The sequence below is a fragment of the Felis catus genome, chromosome C2, assembly GCF_018350175.1.
Source record: "Felis catus isolate Fca126 chromosome C2, F.catus_Fca126_mat1.0, whole genome shotgun sequence".
Taxonomy (NCBI): domain Eukaryota; kingdom Metazoa; phylum Chordata; class Mammalia; order Carnivora; family Felidae; genus Felis; species Felis catus.
The window spans coordinates 48454462-48467649 of NC_058376.1; the positions used below are offsets into that span (position 1 = coordinate 48454462).

Below are 13188 nucleotides of genomic sequence, written 5' to 3' on the forward strand. Positions count from 1 at the left end.
AGAAAACCTTTAAAGGAGGCAGAAAAGACACATGATATATCGTACAACCAAGATAAGGATTATGGCAGATGTCTCATTGGAAAGAATGCAAGGGAGAAGGCAGTGGAGCAACATCTTTAAATACTGGAAAAAAAACTTATCATCTAGAATTATTTAACTAGTGAATATCTTTTTTTTTTTTAAAGTAAAACACCTTTTAGGCATATAAAAGCTAAGAGAATTTATAACCACCAGACCCACCCTACAAGGAAGATTAAAGGACATTCAGGCAGAAGAAAAATGATGTATCCACACAAAGAGATAAAGAGCACTGGAAATAGTAACTATATAGGTAAATATGCACAATATTTTTGTCATTTAATTCTTTCTAAAAGGCAATTTACTATTTAAACATAAATAATATCAATTTAGCATGACGTATTAATACGTAAAAGTAAAATGCCTAACAAAGATAGGCCAAGAGGAAAGGTAAGTTGCTATACTAATGTAAGGTTCTTGCACTATTTGTGAAGTTGTAGAATATCACTAGAAGATAGACTGGTAAATTAAAGATACATACTATAAACCCTAAAGCAATAACAAAATAAAGAGTTACAACTAGTAAGACAACTAAAGAGAGAAAATAGAATCATAAAAATCATAAAACTCAATCTCTAGAAATAAACCTATGCTGGGGCGCCTGGGTGGCTCAGTCGGTTGAGCGTCCGACTTCAGCTCAGGTCACGATCTTGCGCTCCGTGAGTTCAAGCCCCGCGTCAGGCTCTGAGCTGATGGCCCGGAGCCTGGAGACTGCTTCCGATTCTGTGTCTCCCTCTCTCTCTGCCCCTCCCCCATTCATGCTCTGTTTCTCTCTGTCTCAAAAATAAATAAATGTTAAAAAAAATAAAAAAAAAATAAACCTATGCTTATATTTCAATTAATCTATCACAAAAGAGTTAAGAATATACAATGGGAAAGACAGTCCCTTTGATAAATAGTAGACACTACATGCCAAAGAATGAAATTGACCACTCACACTACACACAAAAATAAACTCAAAATGGATTAAAGACCTAAATTTGAGACCTGAAGCCATAAAACTCCTAGAAGAAAACATAGGCAGTAATTTCTTTGACATCAGTTTTAGCAACATTTTTCTAGATATGTCTCCTCAGGCAAGTTAAACAGAAACAAAAATGATCAGGACTACACTGAAGTAAAAAATTATTGCACAGTGAACGAAATTATCAACAAAACAAAAAGGCAGCATAATGAATGGGAGAAGATATTTGCAAATGACATATCCAATAAGGGTTTAATATCCAAAACATATAAAGAATTTATAGAACACCAAAACACATAAATAATCCAATTAAAAATGGACAAAGGACCTGAATAGACATTTTTCCAAAGGAAGACATGTAACTGGCCAATAGACACATGAAAAGATGCTCAACAGCAGTAATTATGAGGGAAACGCAAATCTACACAACAGTGAGATATTACCTTACCTTATATTACCTGTCAGAATGGCTAGAGACAAAAAAACAAGAAATAATAAGTGTCGACAAGAATGTGGAGAAAACTCTGGTGTCCTACTGGCGAGAATGTAAATTTGTGCAGCCACTGTGCAAAATAGTAGAGTTTCCTCAAAAAATTAAAAATAGAAATACTGTATAATCCAGTGTTTCCACTAATAGGTATTTACTGAAAGAAAGTGAAAGCACTAATTTGAAAAGATATATGCACCCCTGTGTTTATTGCAGCACTATTTACAATAGCTAAGATATAGAAACAACCCAATTGTCCAGCGATAGATGAATGTATAAATAATGGTTTACACACACACACACACACACACACACACACACACGCACACACACACACACACACGAAAATTCGTCAGCCATAAAAAAGAATGAGAACTTGCCATTTGCAACAACATAGCATTATACTCTCTAGGTCTATGTAAGTGAAATAAGTCAGACTAAGAAAGACAAATACTGTGTGATTTCACTTATATGTGGAATGTAAAACACACACACACACACACACACACACACACACACACACAAATGAACAAACAAAAAGCAGAAACAGATCCATAAATATAGGAAAACAAACTTATGGTTGTTAGGGCAAATAGGCAAAATGAGTGAAGGGAGTGAGGGATAGAGGCCTCTAGTTAAAGAATGAATAAGTTATGAGGATAAAAGGTCCAGCATAGGGAATAGAATCAATGGTATTATAATAGTGTTCTATGGTGACAGATGGTAGCTACACTTGCGGTAAACAGAGTATAATGTATAGAAAAGTTGAATCACTATGCTGTACATATGAAACTAATGTAATATTGTATGCCTCATATATTTCAACAACAACAATAACAAAATACTCAGTAAAAGATGGTTGAAAAAGAGGAAAAGAGGGAACAAACGATAGATGGGACAAAAAGAAAACAAATACCAAAAGGAGATAGATTTAAATCTAACCTTATCATTGGTCATGTTAAATATAAGGTTCTAAACACACAAATAAAGAAATCAAGATTAAATGAGGTCACAGGGTGGGATCCTAATCCACTGTGACTGATGTCCTTTTAAGAGGAAGAGGGGTGCCTGGGTGGCTCAGTCAGTTGAGCATCGACTTCGGCTCAGGTCATAATCTCATGATTTGTGAGTTCGAGCCCCACATCGGGTTCTGTGCTGACAGCTCAGAGCCTGGAGCCTACTTTCTCTCTACCCCACCCCTGCTTGTGCTCTGTCTCTCTCTTTCAAAAATGAACATAAAAAAAATTTTAAAAATTAAGAGGAAGAGACAGCAGGGGAGAATATGGTGGAACATCATGGAAGCATTTTTTGTGTCTCTCAACTCTGAAATGCAGCCAGATCAACACTAAACCATCTTGCATACCTAGAAAACTTATTTGAGGATTAACATAACAATCTGAACAACCTGAACCACAGAACTCAGCAGGTACATGGTGTGGAAAGGTGAACTGGGGGAGTGTGCATGGAGGGTAGGGAGCTGTTTTTGCTTGTTGGAAGAGGCCAGAGATGGGGGGAGAATAAGGGAAAAGCACCCCTCACCCTGAAAGCACGTGGAGAAAAAATGAAGAGTGGAAACAGCTGCAAGGGGCTGAACAAAAAAGGGAGAAAAGAGAAGGTTTAAATTCCATTAAGACTCTATAAACAGGGGAAGCACAGAGTCTGAAACTCCACAGCTTGATACCTAGCAGTGCTCTGGTGAGAAGGGTGAATCCCCAGGAGCAGAGAGAAAGGTCTGAGGGGTCGGAGACATGGTTCTCCTGATGGGAGGAAACTTGGTAGAGGCTGTGTGGCCTCACCACAGGAAAACATCCCAGCAGACCCCAGAAAATAACCACATTTTCTGGTATTGGAACAAGGATGTTAAGGGTGAAGCCTGGTGCCAGATATGTGTTGTGATTTACCATAATCCCTGAAATGCTGCTGCTATGTGATCACACAAACTTTATCTGGGGTGGGTTGGCACCTAGTCGGTCTCTGGACATCAGCAGCAGCACGGTCTCACGAAGGTTCTGGTGGTGGGACGGCGCCCAGCCATTGCTTAGCAAGACCATCCCCCAGAGGGTCAGAATAGGTCAAAGCCACAGTCCCTCAGAAGTGAGGGGTTGGGAAACACAGCACCATCTGAGATAAAACTCAGGAGGGAGGTCCTACCTGGCAGCCTGATGGCTTGGTCACAGACAGTCTACAAGCGGGAAGTAGACAGAAGCTAGAGACAAAGGCAGGGTGCTTGATTGCCCATAGGTGAGAGCACAGAGTTCTGATACTATAAACTGGGTAGCTGGGTGATGCCATTTTGACCCGTCCTACACATGTGCACACATGCCTACATTCACTAGAACAATCCACCCCAGTAAGCTAAGCAGTGCCATCTAGTGGAGAACGAAGCCAATTCACTAAGCCCCGCCCAACTGGGCCAACCACATTCTTAAGGAACACCACAAGTCTCTCTGCCTGCTTAGTTTATGGACTACAAAGTGCTTCATAGTTTAGCTTCTAGGGGAAACCAGATGTAATTTCAATTGTATTTCATTCTGTTTACTGGTCCCTCTGTTCAATTTTTTTTCTTTTCTTGTTCTTGAATACAGAAAGAGAAAAAATTTATTTTTTATATTCAATTTTTATTAAAAAGATTCTTCATTTTTGTCTACTACATTTTTTACTTTTTTGTAACTTTTAAAAATTCTATTTTACCCTCATTTCATTTTATTCTACTGTATTCATTTTTTCAATTTTTCAAACGTTTTCCTTTTTTCTTTTCCTTTTTCTTATCTTTCCCTTTTTTCTCTAATCTGTCAAGTTTCTTTCAACAACAAGACCAAAACACACCTAGGATCTAGCACCCTTTATTTGATTTATTTGTGTTGTTTTTAATTGTTTAATTCTATTATTTTTTTTAATTATTAATTCATTTTCTTCCTTCAAAATGACACCCCAAAAGAAAGAACAGGAATAAACGACAGCCAGGGACTTAGTCAACACAGATACAAGCAAGATGTCTGAACCAGAATTTAGAATCACGATAATAATAATACTAGCTGGGGTCAAAAATAGATTAGAATCCTTTTCTGTGGAGATGAAAGAAGTAAAAGCTAGTCAGGATGATATAAAAAATTCTATAACTGAGCAGCAATCTCAAATGGATGCCACAGAGGCAAGTAAGGATGAAGCAGAGCAGCAAATCAGGGATATAGAGGACAAACTTATGGAGAATAATGAAGCAGAAAAAAAGAGGGAGACTAAGACAAAAGAGCATGATTTAATTATTAGAGAAATCAGTGACTCATTAAAAAGGAATAACATCAGAATCATAGGAGTCCCAGAAGATGAAGAGAGGGGAAAAGGGGTACAAAATTTATGTGAGCAAATCATAGTGGAAAACCTCCCTAACCTGGGGAAAGACAAAGACATAAAAATCTGAGAAACATAGAGAACTCCCATTAGATTCAACAAAAACCGACCATCAACAAGGCATATCATAGTCAAATTCACAAAATACTCAGGCAAGGAAAGAATCATGAGGTTAGCAAAGGAAAAAAAGACCTTAACCTAAAAGGGAAAACAGATTAGGTTCTCAGCAGACCTACTCACAGAAACTTGGCAAGCCAGAAAGCAGTGGCAGAATATATTCAATGTGTTGAATTGGAAAAATATGCAGCCAAGAATTCTTTATCCAGCAAGGCTGTCATTCAAAATAGAAGGAGAGAGAAAAAGTTTCCAGACAGACAAAAATTAAAGGAGATTGTGACCACTAAACCAGCACTGCAAGAAATTTTAAGGGGCACTTTCTGAGGGGAGAAAAGATGAATATATATATATGTATATGTATATGTATATGTATATGTATATGTATATGTATATGTAAATAAATAAATACCAAAAGCAACAAAGACTAGAAAGGACCAGAGGATGCCACCAGAAACCCCAATTCTACAAGCATCATAATGGCAATAAATTCATATCTTTCAGTACTCACTCTAAACATCAATGGACTCAATGCTCTAATCAAAAAACATAGGGTAACAGAATGGATAAGAAAACAAGATCCATTTATATGCTGTTTATAAGAGACCCATTTTAGATCTAAAGACACCTTCAGATTTAAAGTAAGGGGATGAAGAACCATCTATCATGCTAATGGCCTCCAAAAGAAAGCCAGAATAGTCATACTTGTATCAGACAATCTAGACTTTAAAATAAAGACTGTAACAAGAGATGAAGAAGGGCATTATATTGCGGTTAAGGGGTCCATCCACCAAGAAGATCTAACAATTGTAAACATTTATGTTCCAAATGTGGAAACACCCAAATACATAAATCAATCACAAACATAAAGAAACTCAGAGATAATAATACCATAATAGTAGGGGACTTCAACACCCCATTTACAACAATGGACAGATCATTTAAACAGAAAATCAACAAAGAAACAATGTCTTTGAATGACACTCTGGACCAGATGGACTTAACAATATATTCAGAACACTTAATCCTAAAGCAGAATACACATTCTTCTTGAGTGCATGTGGAGCTTTCTCCAGAATAGATCACATCCTGGGACACAAATCAGCCCTCAACAAGTACAGAAAGATCAAGTTCATACTGAGCATATTTTCAGACCACAATGCTTTGAAACTCAAAATCAACCACAAGAAAAAATTTGGAAAGATAACAAATAACTAAAGAACATCCTACCAAAGAATGAATTTGCTAACCAAGAAGTTAAAAAGGAGATTAAAAAGTACATGGAAACCAATGAAAATGATAACACCACAGCACAAAACCTCTGGGACACAGCAAAGTGGTCATAAGAGTAAAGTATATAGCAATCCAGACCTTCCTAAAGAAGGGATAAAGGTCTCAGATACAACCTAACCTTACACCTTAAAGAGCTGGAAAAATAGCAAATAAAACCCCAAATTGGCAGAATAAAGGAAATAATAATGATTAGAGCAGAAACCAATGCTATTGAAACCAAACAACAACAACAACAATAACAACAACAAAAACAGTAGAACACATCAATGAAACCAGGAGCTGGTTCTTTGAAAAGATTAACAAAATTAATAAATCCTTAGCCAGTTTGATCAAAAAGAAAAAGGAAAAAGGAAAGAGCCCAAATAAATAAAATGAAGGATGAAATAGGAGAGAGCACAACCAACACTGCAGAAATACAACAATAATAAAAGAATATTATGAGCAATTATATACCAATAAAATGGGAAATGTGGAAGAAATGGAAAAATTCCTGGAAACATATAAACAACCAAAACTGAAACAGGAAGAAATAGAAATTTGAACAGACCCATAACCAGCAAAGAAATTCAATTAGTAATCAAAAATCTCCCAAAAAAACTAGAGTCCAGCGCTGGATGGCTTTACAGGGGAATTCTACCAAACACGTGAAGAAGACTTAACACCTATTCTTCTGAAACTGTTCAAAAAAAAAAAAAAAAAAGAAAAAGAAAAAGAAAAAAAAGAAAAAAGAAATGGAAGGAAAACTTCCAAACTCTTTCTATGAAGCCAGCATTACCTTGATTCCAAAACCAGACAAAGACCCCACTAAAAAGAAGAACTACAGGCCAATTTCCCTGATGAACATGGATGCATAAGTCCTCAACAAGATACTAGTCAAGTGAATCCAACAATCATTAAAAGAATTATTCACCATGACCGAGTAGGATTTTTATCTGAGATGCTGGGCTGGTTCAATATCCACAAAACAATGTGATACATCGCATCAATAAAAGAACAAGAACCACATGATCCTCTCAATAGATGCAGAGAAAGCATTTGACAAAATACAGCATCCTTTCTTGATAAAAGCCCTCAAGAAAGTAGGGATAGAAGGATCATACCACAAGATCATAAAATCCATATATAAAAGACCCCACTGCTAATATCATCCTCAATGGGGAAGAACTGAGAGCTTTCCCCCGAAGGTCAGGAGCATGACAGAGATGTCCAGTCTCACCACTGTTATTCAACATGGTACTGGAAGTCTTAGCTTCAGCAATCAGACAACACAAGGTAATAAAAAGCATCTACATCAGCCAGGAGGAAGTCAAACTCCAACTCTTCACAGATGGCTTGATACTCTATATGGAAAACCCACAAGATCTCACCAAAAACCTACTAGAACTGATCCATGAATTTAGGAAAGTCGCAGGATATAAATCAGTGCCCAGAAATCATTTGCATTCCTATACACCAATAATGAAGCAACTGAAAGAGAAATTAAGGAATCGATGCCATTTACAACTGCACCAAAAAACATAAAATACCTAGGAATAAACCTAACCAAATAGGTGAAAAATCTATACACTGAAAACTAAGGAAAACTTATGAAAGAAATTGAAGAAGACACACACACACAAATGGAAAAATATTCCATGCTCCTGGATTGGAAGAACAAACATTGTTAAAATGTTGATATTACCCAAAGGAATCTACATATTCAAGGAAATCCCTATCAAAATAACAGTACCATTCTTCACAGAGCTAGAACAAAATCCTAAAATTTGGAACTAGAAAAGACCCCAAATATCCAAAGCAATCTTCAAAAAGAAAACTGAAGCTGGAGGCATCACAATCCTGAACTTCAAGATGTATTACAAAGCTGTAATCATCAAGACAGTACGGTACTGGCACAAAAACAGACACTCAGATCAATGGAACAGAATAGAGAACCCAGAAAAGAACCCACAAATGTATGGCCAACTAATGTTTGACAAAGCACACAAGAATATCCAATGGAATAAGACAGTCTCTTCAGCAAATGGTGCTGGGAAAACTGGATAGCGACATGCAGAAAAATGAACCTGGACCACTTTCTTACACCATACACAAAAATAAACTCAAAATGGATGAGAGACCTGAATGTAAGACAGGAAGTCACCAAAATCCTTGAGGAGAAAGCAGGCGGCAAAACCTCTTTGACCTCGGAAGCAGCAACTTCTTAGTCAACACTTCTCTGGAGGCAAGGGAAACAAAAGCAAAAATGAACTATTGGGACTTCATCAAAATAAAAAGCTTCTTCCCAGTGAAGGGAACAATCAGCAAAACTAAAAGGCAACTGACAGAATGGGAGAAGATATTTGCAAATGACATACCAGAAAAAGTTAGTATCCAAAATCTAGAAAGAACTTATCAAACTCAACACCCAAAAAAATAATCCAGTGAAAAAATGGGCAAGAGACATGAATAGACACTTCTCTAAAGAAGAAATCCAGATGGCTAATAGACTCATGAAAAAATGTTCAAGATCACTCATCATCAGGGAAATACAAATCAAAACCAAATGAGATACCACCTCACACCTGTCAGAATGGCTAAAATTAACAACTCAGGATATGACAGATGTTGGTGAGGATGCAGAGAGGTACAGCCACTCTGGAAAACAGTATGGAGGTTCCTCAAAAAATTAAAAATAGAACTACCTTACGATCCAACAATTGCACTACTAGGTATTTATCCAAGGGATACAGGTGTGCTGTTTCAAAGGGTCACATGTACCCCAATGTTTATAGCAGTGCGATTGACAAAAGACAAAGTATGGAAAGATCCCAAATGTCCACCAATGGATGGATGGATGGATAAAGAAGATGTAGTATATATACACAATGGAGTGTTACTCAGTAATCAAAAAAGAATGAAATCTTGCCATTTGCAACTATGTGGATGGAACTGGACGGTATTATGCTAAGCGAGATTATTCAGAGAATGACAAATATCATATGAATTCATTCATATGAGGAACTTAAGATACAACATAGGTGAACATAAGGGAAGGGAAGCAAAAATAATATAAAAACACGGACAGGGACAAAACGTCCATGACTCTTAAATATAGAGAACAAAGAGGGTTGTTCGTGGGCTTGTGGGAGGGGGGATGGGTTAAATGGGTAAGGGGCATTAAGGAATCTACTCCTGAAATCATTGTTGCACTATATGCTAACTAATTTGGATGTAAATTAAAAAATAAATTAATTAGGTAATTCAAAAAAGAAAAAAAAAGAGGAAAAGACATGAAGGATGTGCACATTCAGAGGATAGGCCATATGAGGACATAGTGAGAAGGTGGCCATCTGCAATCCAAGTCTTCAAAACAACCCAAATCTGATGATACCTTGATTTCAGATTTCTGGCTTCCAGAACTTAAGTTTCTGGAAAATAAGAAAATAAATTTCTGTTGTTTAAGCTACCATGTCTGTAGCATTCTCTTATGGCAACGCTCGCAAGTGAATAGAACATTGCTTTTATGAAGAGCAGAATACACATTCTTTTCAAGTACACACAGAACATCTACCAAAATAGATCATATCCTGGCCATAAAAAAGTCTCAATAAATTTAAAATGATTTAGATATCTGTCAGAGCATGTGACAACAATGGAGATACATTAGAAGTCAGTAACCGAATAATCTCTAGAAAATCTCAAAATATTTAGAAATTAAATTACATATTTCTAAATAATCAATGAGTCAAAGAACAAATCAAAAGGGAAGTTAAAAAGTGTTTTGAACAGAGTAAAAATGAATATACAACATATCAAAAACTTTTGGATACTGCTTAAATAATATCTAGGGGAAAATTTGTAGCACTAAATGCCATAATAAAGAAGAGAGATTCTAGATCAATGAGCCCATATTCCACCTTACGGAAATAGAGGAACAAATTAAACTACATTAAGCAGAAGAAAAAAAATAAAGATCAGAGTAAATAGACAAAATTAATGAAACACAAATTTGACTTTTTCAGAAGATCAATAAATTAATAAACCTACAGCAAGATTGATTAGGCAAAAGAGAAAAAAAAGACACACATCATCAGTAACAGGAATGAGATGATATCACTAAGATTTCTACAGCTCTTAAAATAACAAACAATATGAGAATATTAAGAACCTTATACCAATAAATTTGACAACTTAGATGAAATGAACTAATAACTCGAAAGACAAAAATTACCAAAACTCACTAGGGAAGAAAAAATACTCTGGATAGCTCTACACCCATTAAAGAAAGTGAATTATACATAAAATCCTTCCAACAAAGAGAATATGAGGCTCAGATGGTTTCATTGGTAAATACTACTAAACATTCAGGGAAGAAGCAATAGCAATTCTAAATTTTTTCAGAAAAGTGAAAAGGAGAGTTCAGCATTATACTGAGACTAAAACATGACCTATTACAAAAAAAGAAAACTACAGACCACTATCTTTCACTGAATACAATTCTCAACAAAATTTTAGCAAATGAGATCCAGCAATATATTAAAATGAGAATACATTATGACCATGGAGTTTGTGCCTGGAATGCAAAGTTAAAAATTCAAAAGCAATTATTTCATTGTATTAACAAACTAATAAAGACAAACATAATCATCTTCATAAAGGCAGAAAAATCATTGGACATGATCTAGCACTCGTTTCTGATAATAGTTACCACCGAAGTAGGCATAGAAGGGAATTTTCTCAACACAATAAAGAGCATGTATGAAAAGCCTACAAGGTAACATCATATATATTCAGGTGAAAGGCTGTATGTTTTTTCCATAAGACCAGGAATAAGAAAGGATGTCCATTCCCCACTGTATCTATTTAGTGTTTTATTGGAAGTTCTTGCCAGTATGATAAGGCAAGGAAAAAGGCACCCATGTTAGGAAGAAGTAAAATGTCACTCTCAAATGACATGATTTTGTATGTAGAAAATCTAATTGACCTACATAAAAGCTACTGAGTTTCACAAGGTTGCAGGATATAAGATCACTGTATAAAATAAATTTTTCTATATAGTAGTAATGAACAATTGGAAACTGAAATTAAAAATACTATTTTAATGGTTTTCTGTGTACTGAAATTTAAATAACATTGGTTATAGAAGTCAAAGACCTAAATAAAATATGCCATGTTCATAAATAGGAAAGCTAAATGTTGTACAGCTCTCAATTTTTCCCAATTCATCTATAGGCTGAATTCAATTCTAATAAGAATCTAACCAGGCTATTCTTGGACATTGATAAGCTGATTCTAAAATTTATACGGAGATACAGAGGACCCAGAGTCACCAATACAATACCACTACCACAGTAACACAAACATGGTGGTATTGATGTAAAAGCAGATAAACAGATCAATGCAACAGACTAGAGAGCTAAAAAGAGTTCCACATATATATGTACAATTCATTTTTGATAAAAGTACAAATGAAATTCAGTGGAAAGAATAGTTTTTTCAACACATGATGCTGGAACAATTCTATATCCATTAGCAAGGAAACAAATTGTTATTCACACCTTGTATCATATACAAAATGTGACACAATGTGGATCATAGACCTAAATTTAAAAGAAAACTTCTAGAAGGAAACAGCAGAGAAACTTCTAGAAAGAAATAGAGGTCTTTATGACCTCCAACTGGCCAGTTATTTCTTAAGTACAACACCAAAAATACAACATATAAAAAGCCAAGTTAATAAACTAAGATTTATTAAAATTAAAAAAGAGAAGGTATACACTAGGAAAAAATATTTGTAAAGCATGTATCTGAAAAGGTATTCTACCCAGGAAACAAAGACCGTCAAAACTATAACTCAACAACAAGAAAATAAGCAAGGTTATAAACAAAATGGACAAAAAAATGGGACACGACCAAAATGATGGCAAATAAGCACATGAGAAGCATGCTTAGTAATTACAGATACACAAAGTAAAATCACAGTTTGAAACTACTACACACCTATTAAAATGACTAAAATTAAAAAGACTGTCCTAAATGTTGGCAAAGATGTGGAGGAATTCAAACTCTCATATACTGTTGACAGAAAGGCTAATAGTACAACTACTGTGGAAAACAGTTTGGTAGTTTCTTAAAATGTTAAATGTACACGTATATGATCTAGCCATTGCTCTTGTCAGCATTCATCCAAAAGGAATGAAAGCACATATCCATATAAACACTTGTACTTTAAGGGTTATGGCAGCTTTATTGGTAATATAAGAAAGTTAGAAAAAACCTTAATGTCATGAATAGGTTTAATAAATAATTATATATATCCATTCAATAGAATACCAGTCAGGATTAAAAGAAATGAACTGTTGCTACATGTTTCAACATGGATGAACCTTAAAATAATTATGCTGAGTCAAAGAAGCCAGACCAAAAAAAGTTCATATCGTATCCTTTCTTTATATAAAAATCCACAAAATGGATACATATTTTTAGTATGGCAGATCTGTGATTATCTAGAAACTAGAAATTTGGTGGGAGGAGTGAGACGGAGGAATTATAAAAGTACATGATGAAACTTTTGGAGGTGGTACATGCATTTATTATCTTGATTACAATGATGGTTTCATGAGTGTATACATATGTTAAAATTTATCACATCTTACACTTGAGAAAAACATTATAAAAGGAAATACCAGGCTCTATATCATATTATAGCTTTCTTACTGTGGTAGATTTGATACTGTTCAAAAATATTCTCTATATCCATGGAAGGAGTATACTTTCCCAATCTTTGATTTGAGCTTGGCTATGTGACTTTCTTTAGCCAATGAATATTGGCAGGTGTAAAACACAGAGGAGCTTAAAATGCTGTATTTGAACTCTCCACTCTTGACTTTGTATTGTCATTAGAATGGCTTCTCCTGAGTCACTG

The 13188-nt window shown here is 35.3% G+C and overlaps 1 protein-coding gene across 41 annotated transcripts in view; it reads right to left on the reverse strand.

Annotated features, from left to right (window-relative positions):
* The window catches only part of ABI3BP (ABI family member 3 binding protein), a 264235-nt gene that overhangs the window by 28112 nt on the left and 222935 nt on the right, over window positions 1-13188 (reverse strand). The gene's annotated exons all lie outside the window — the stretch shown is intronic.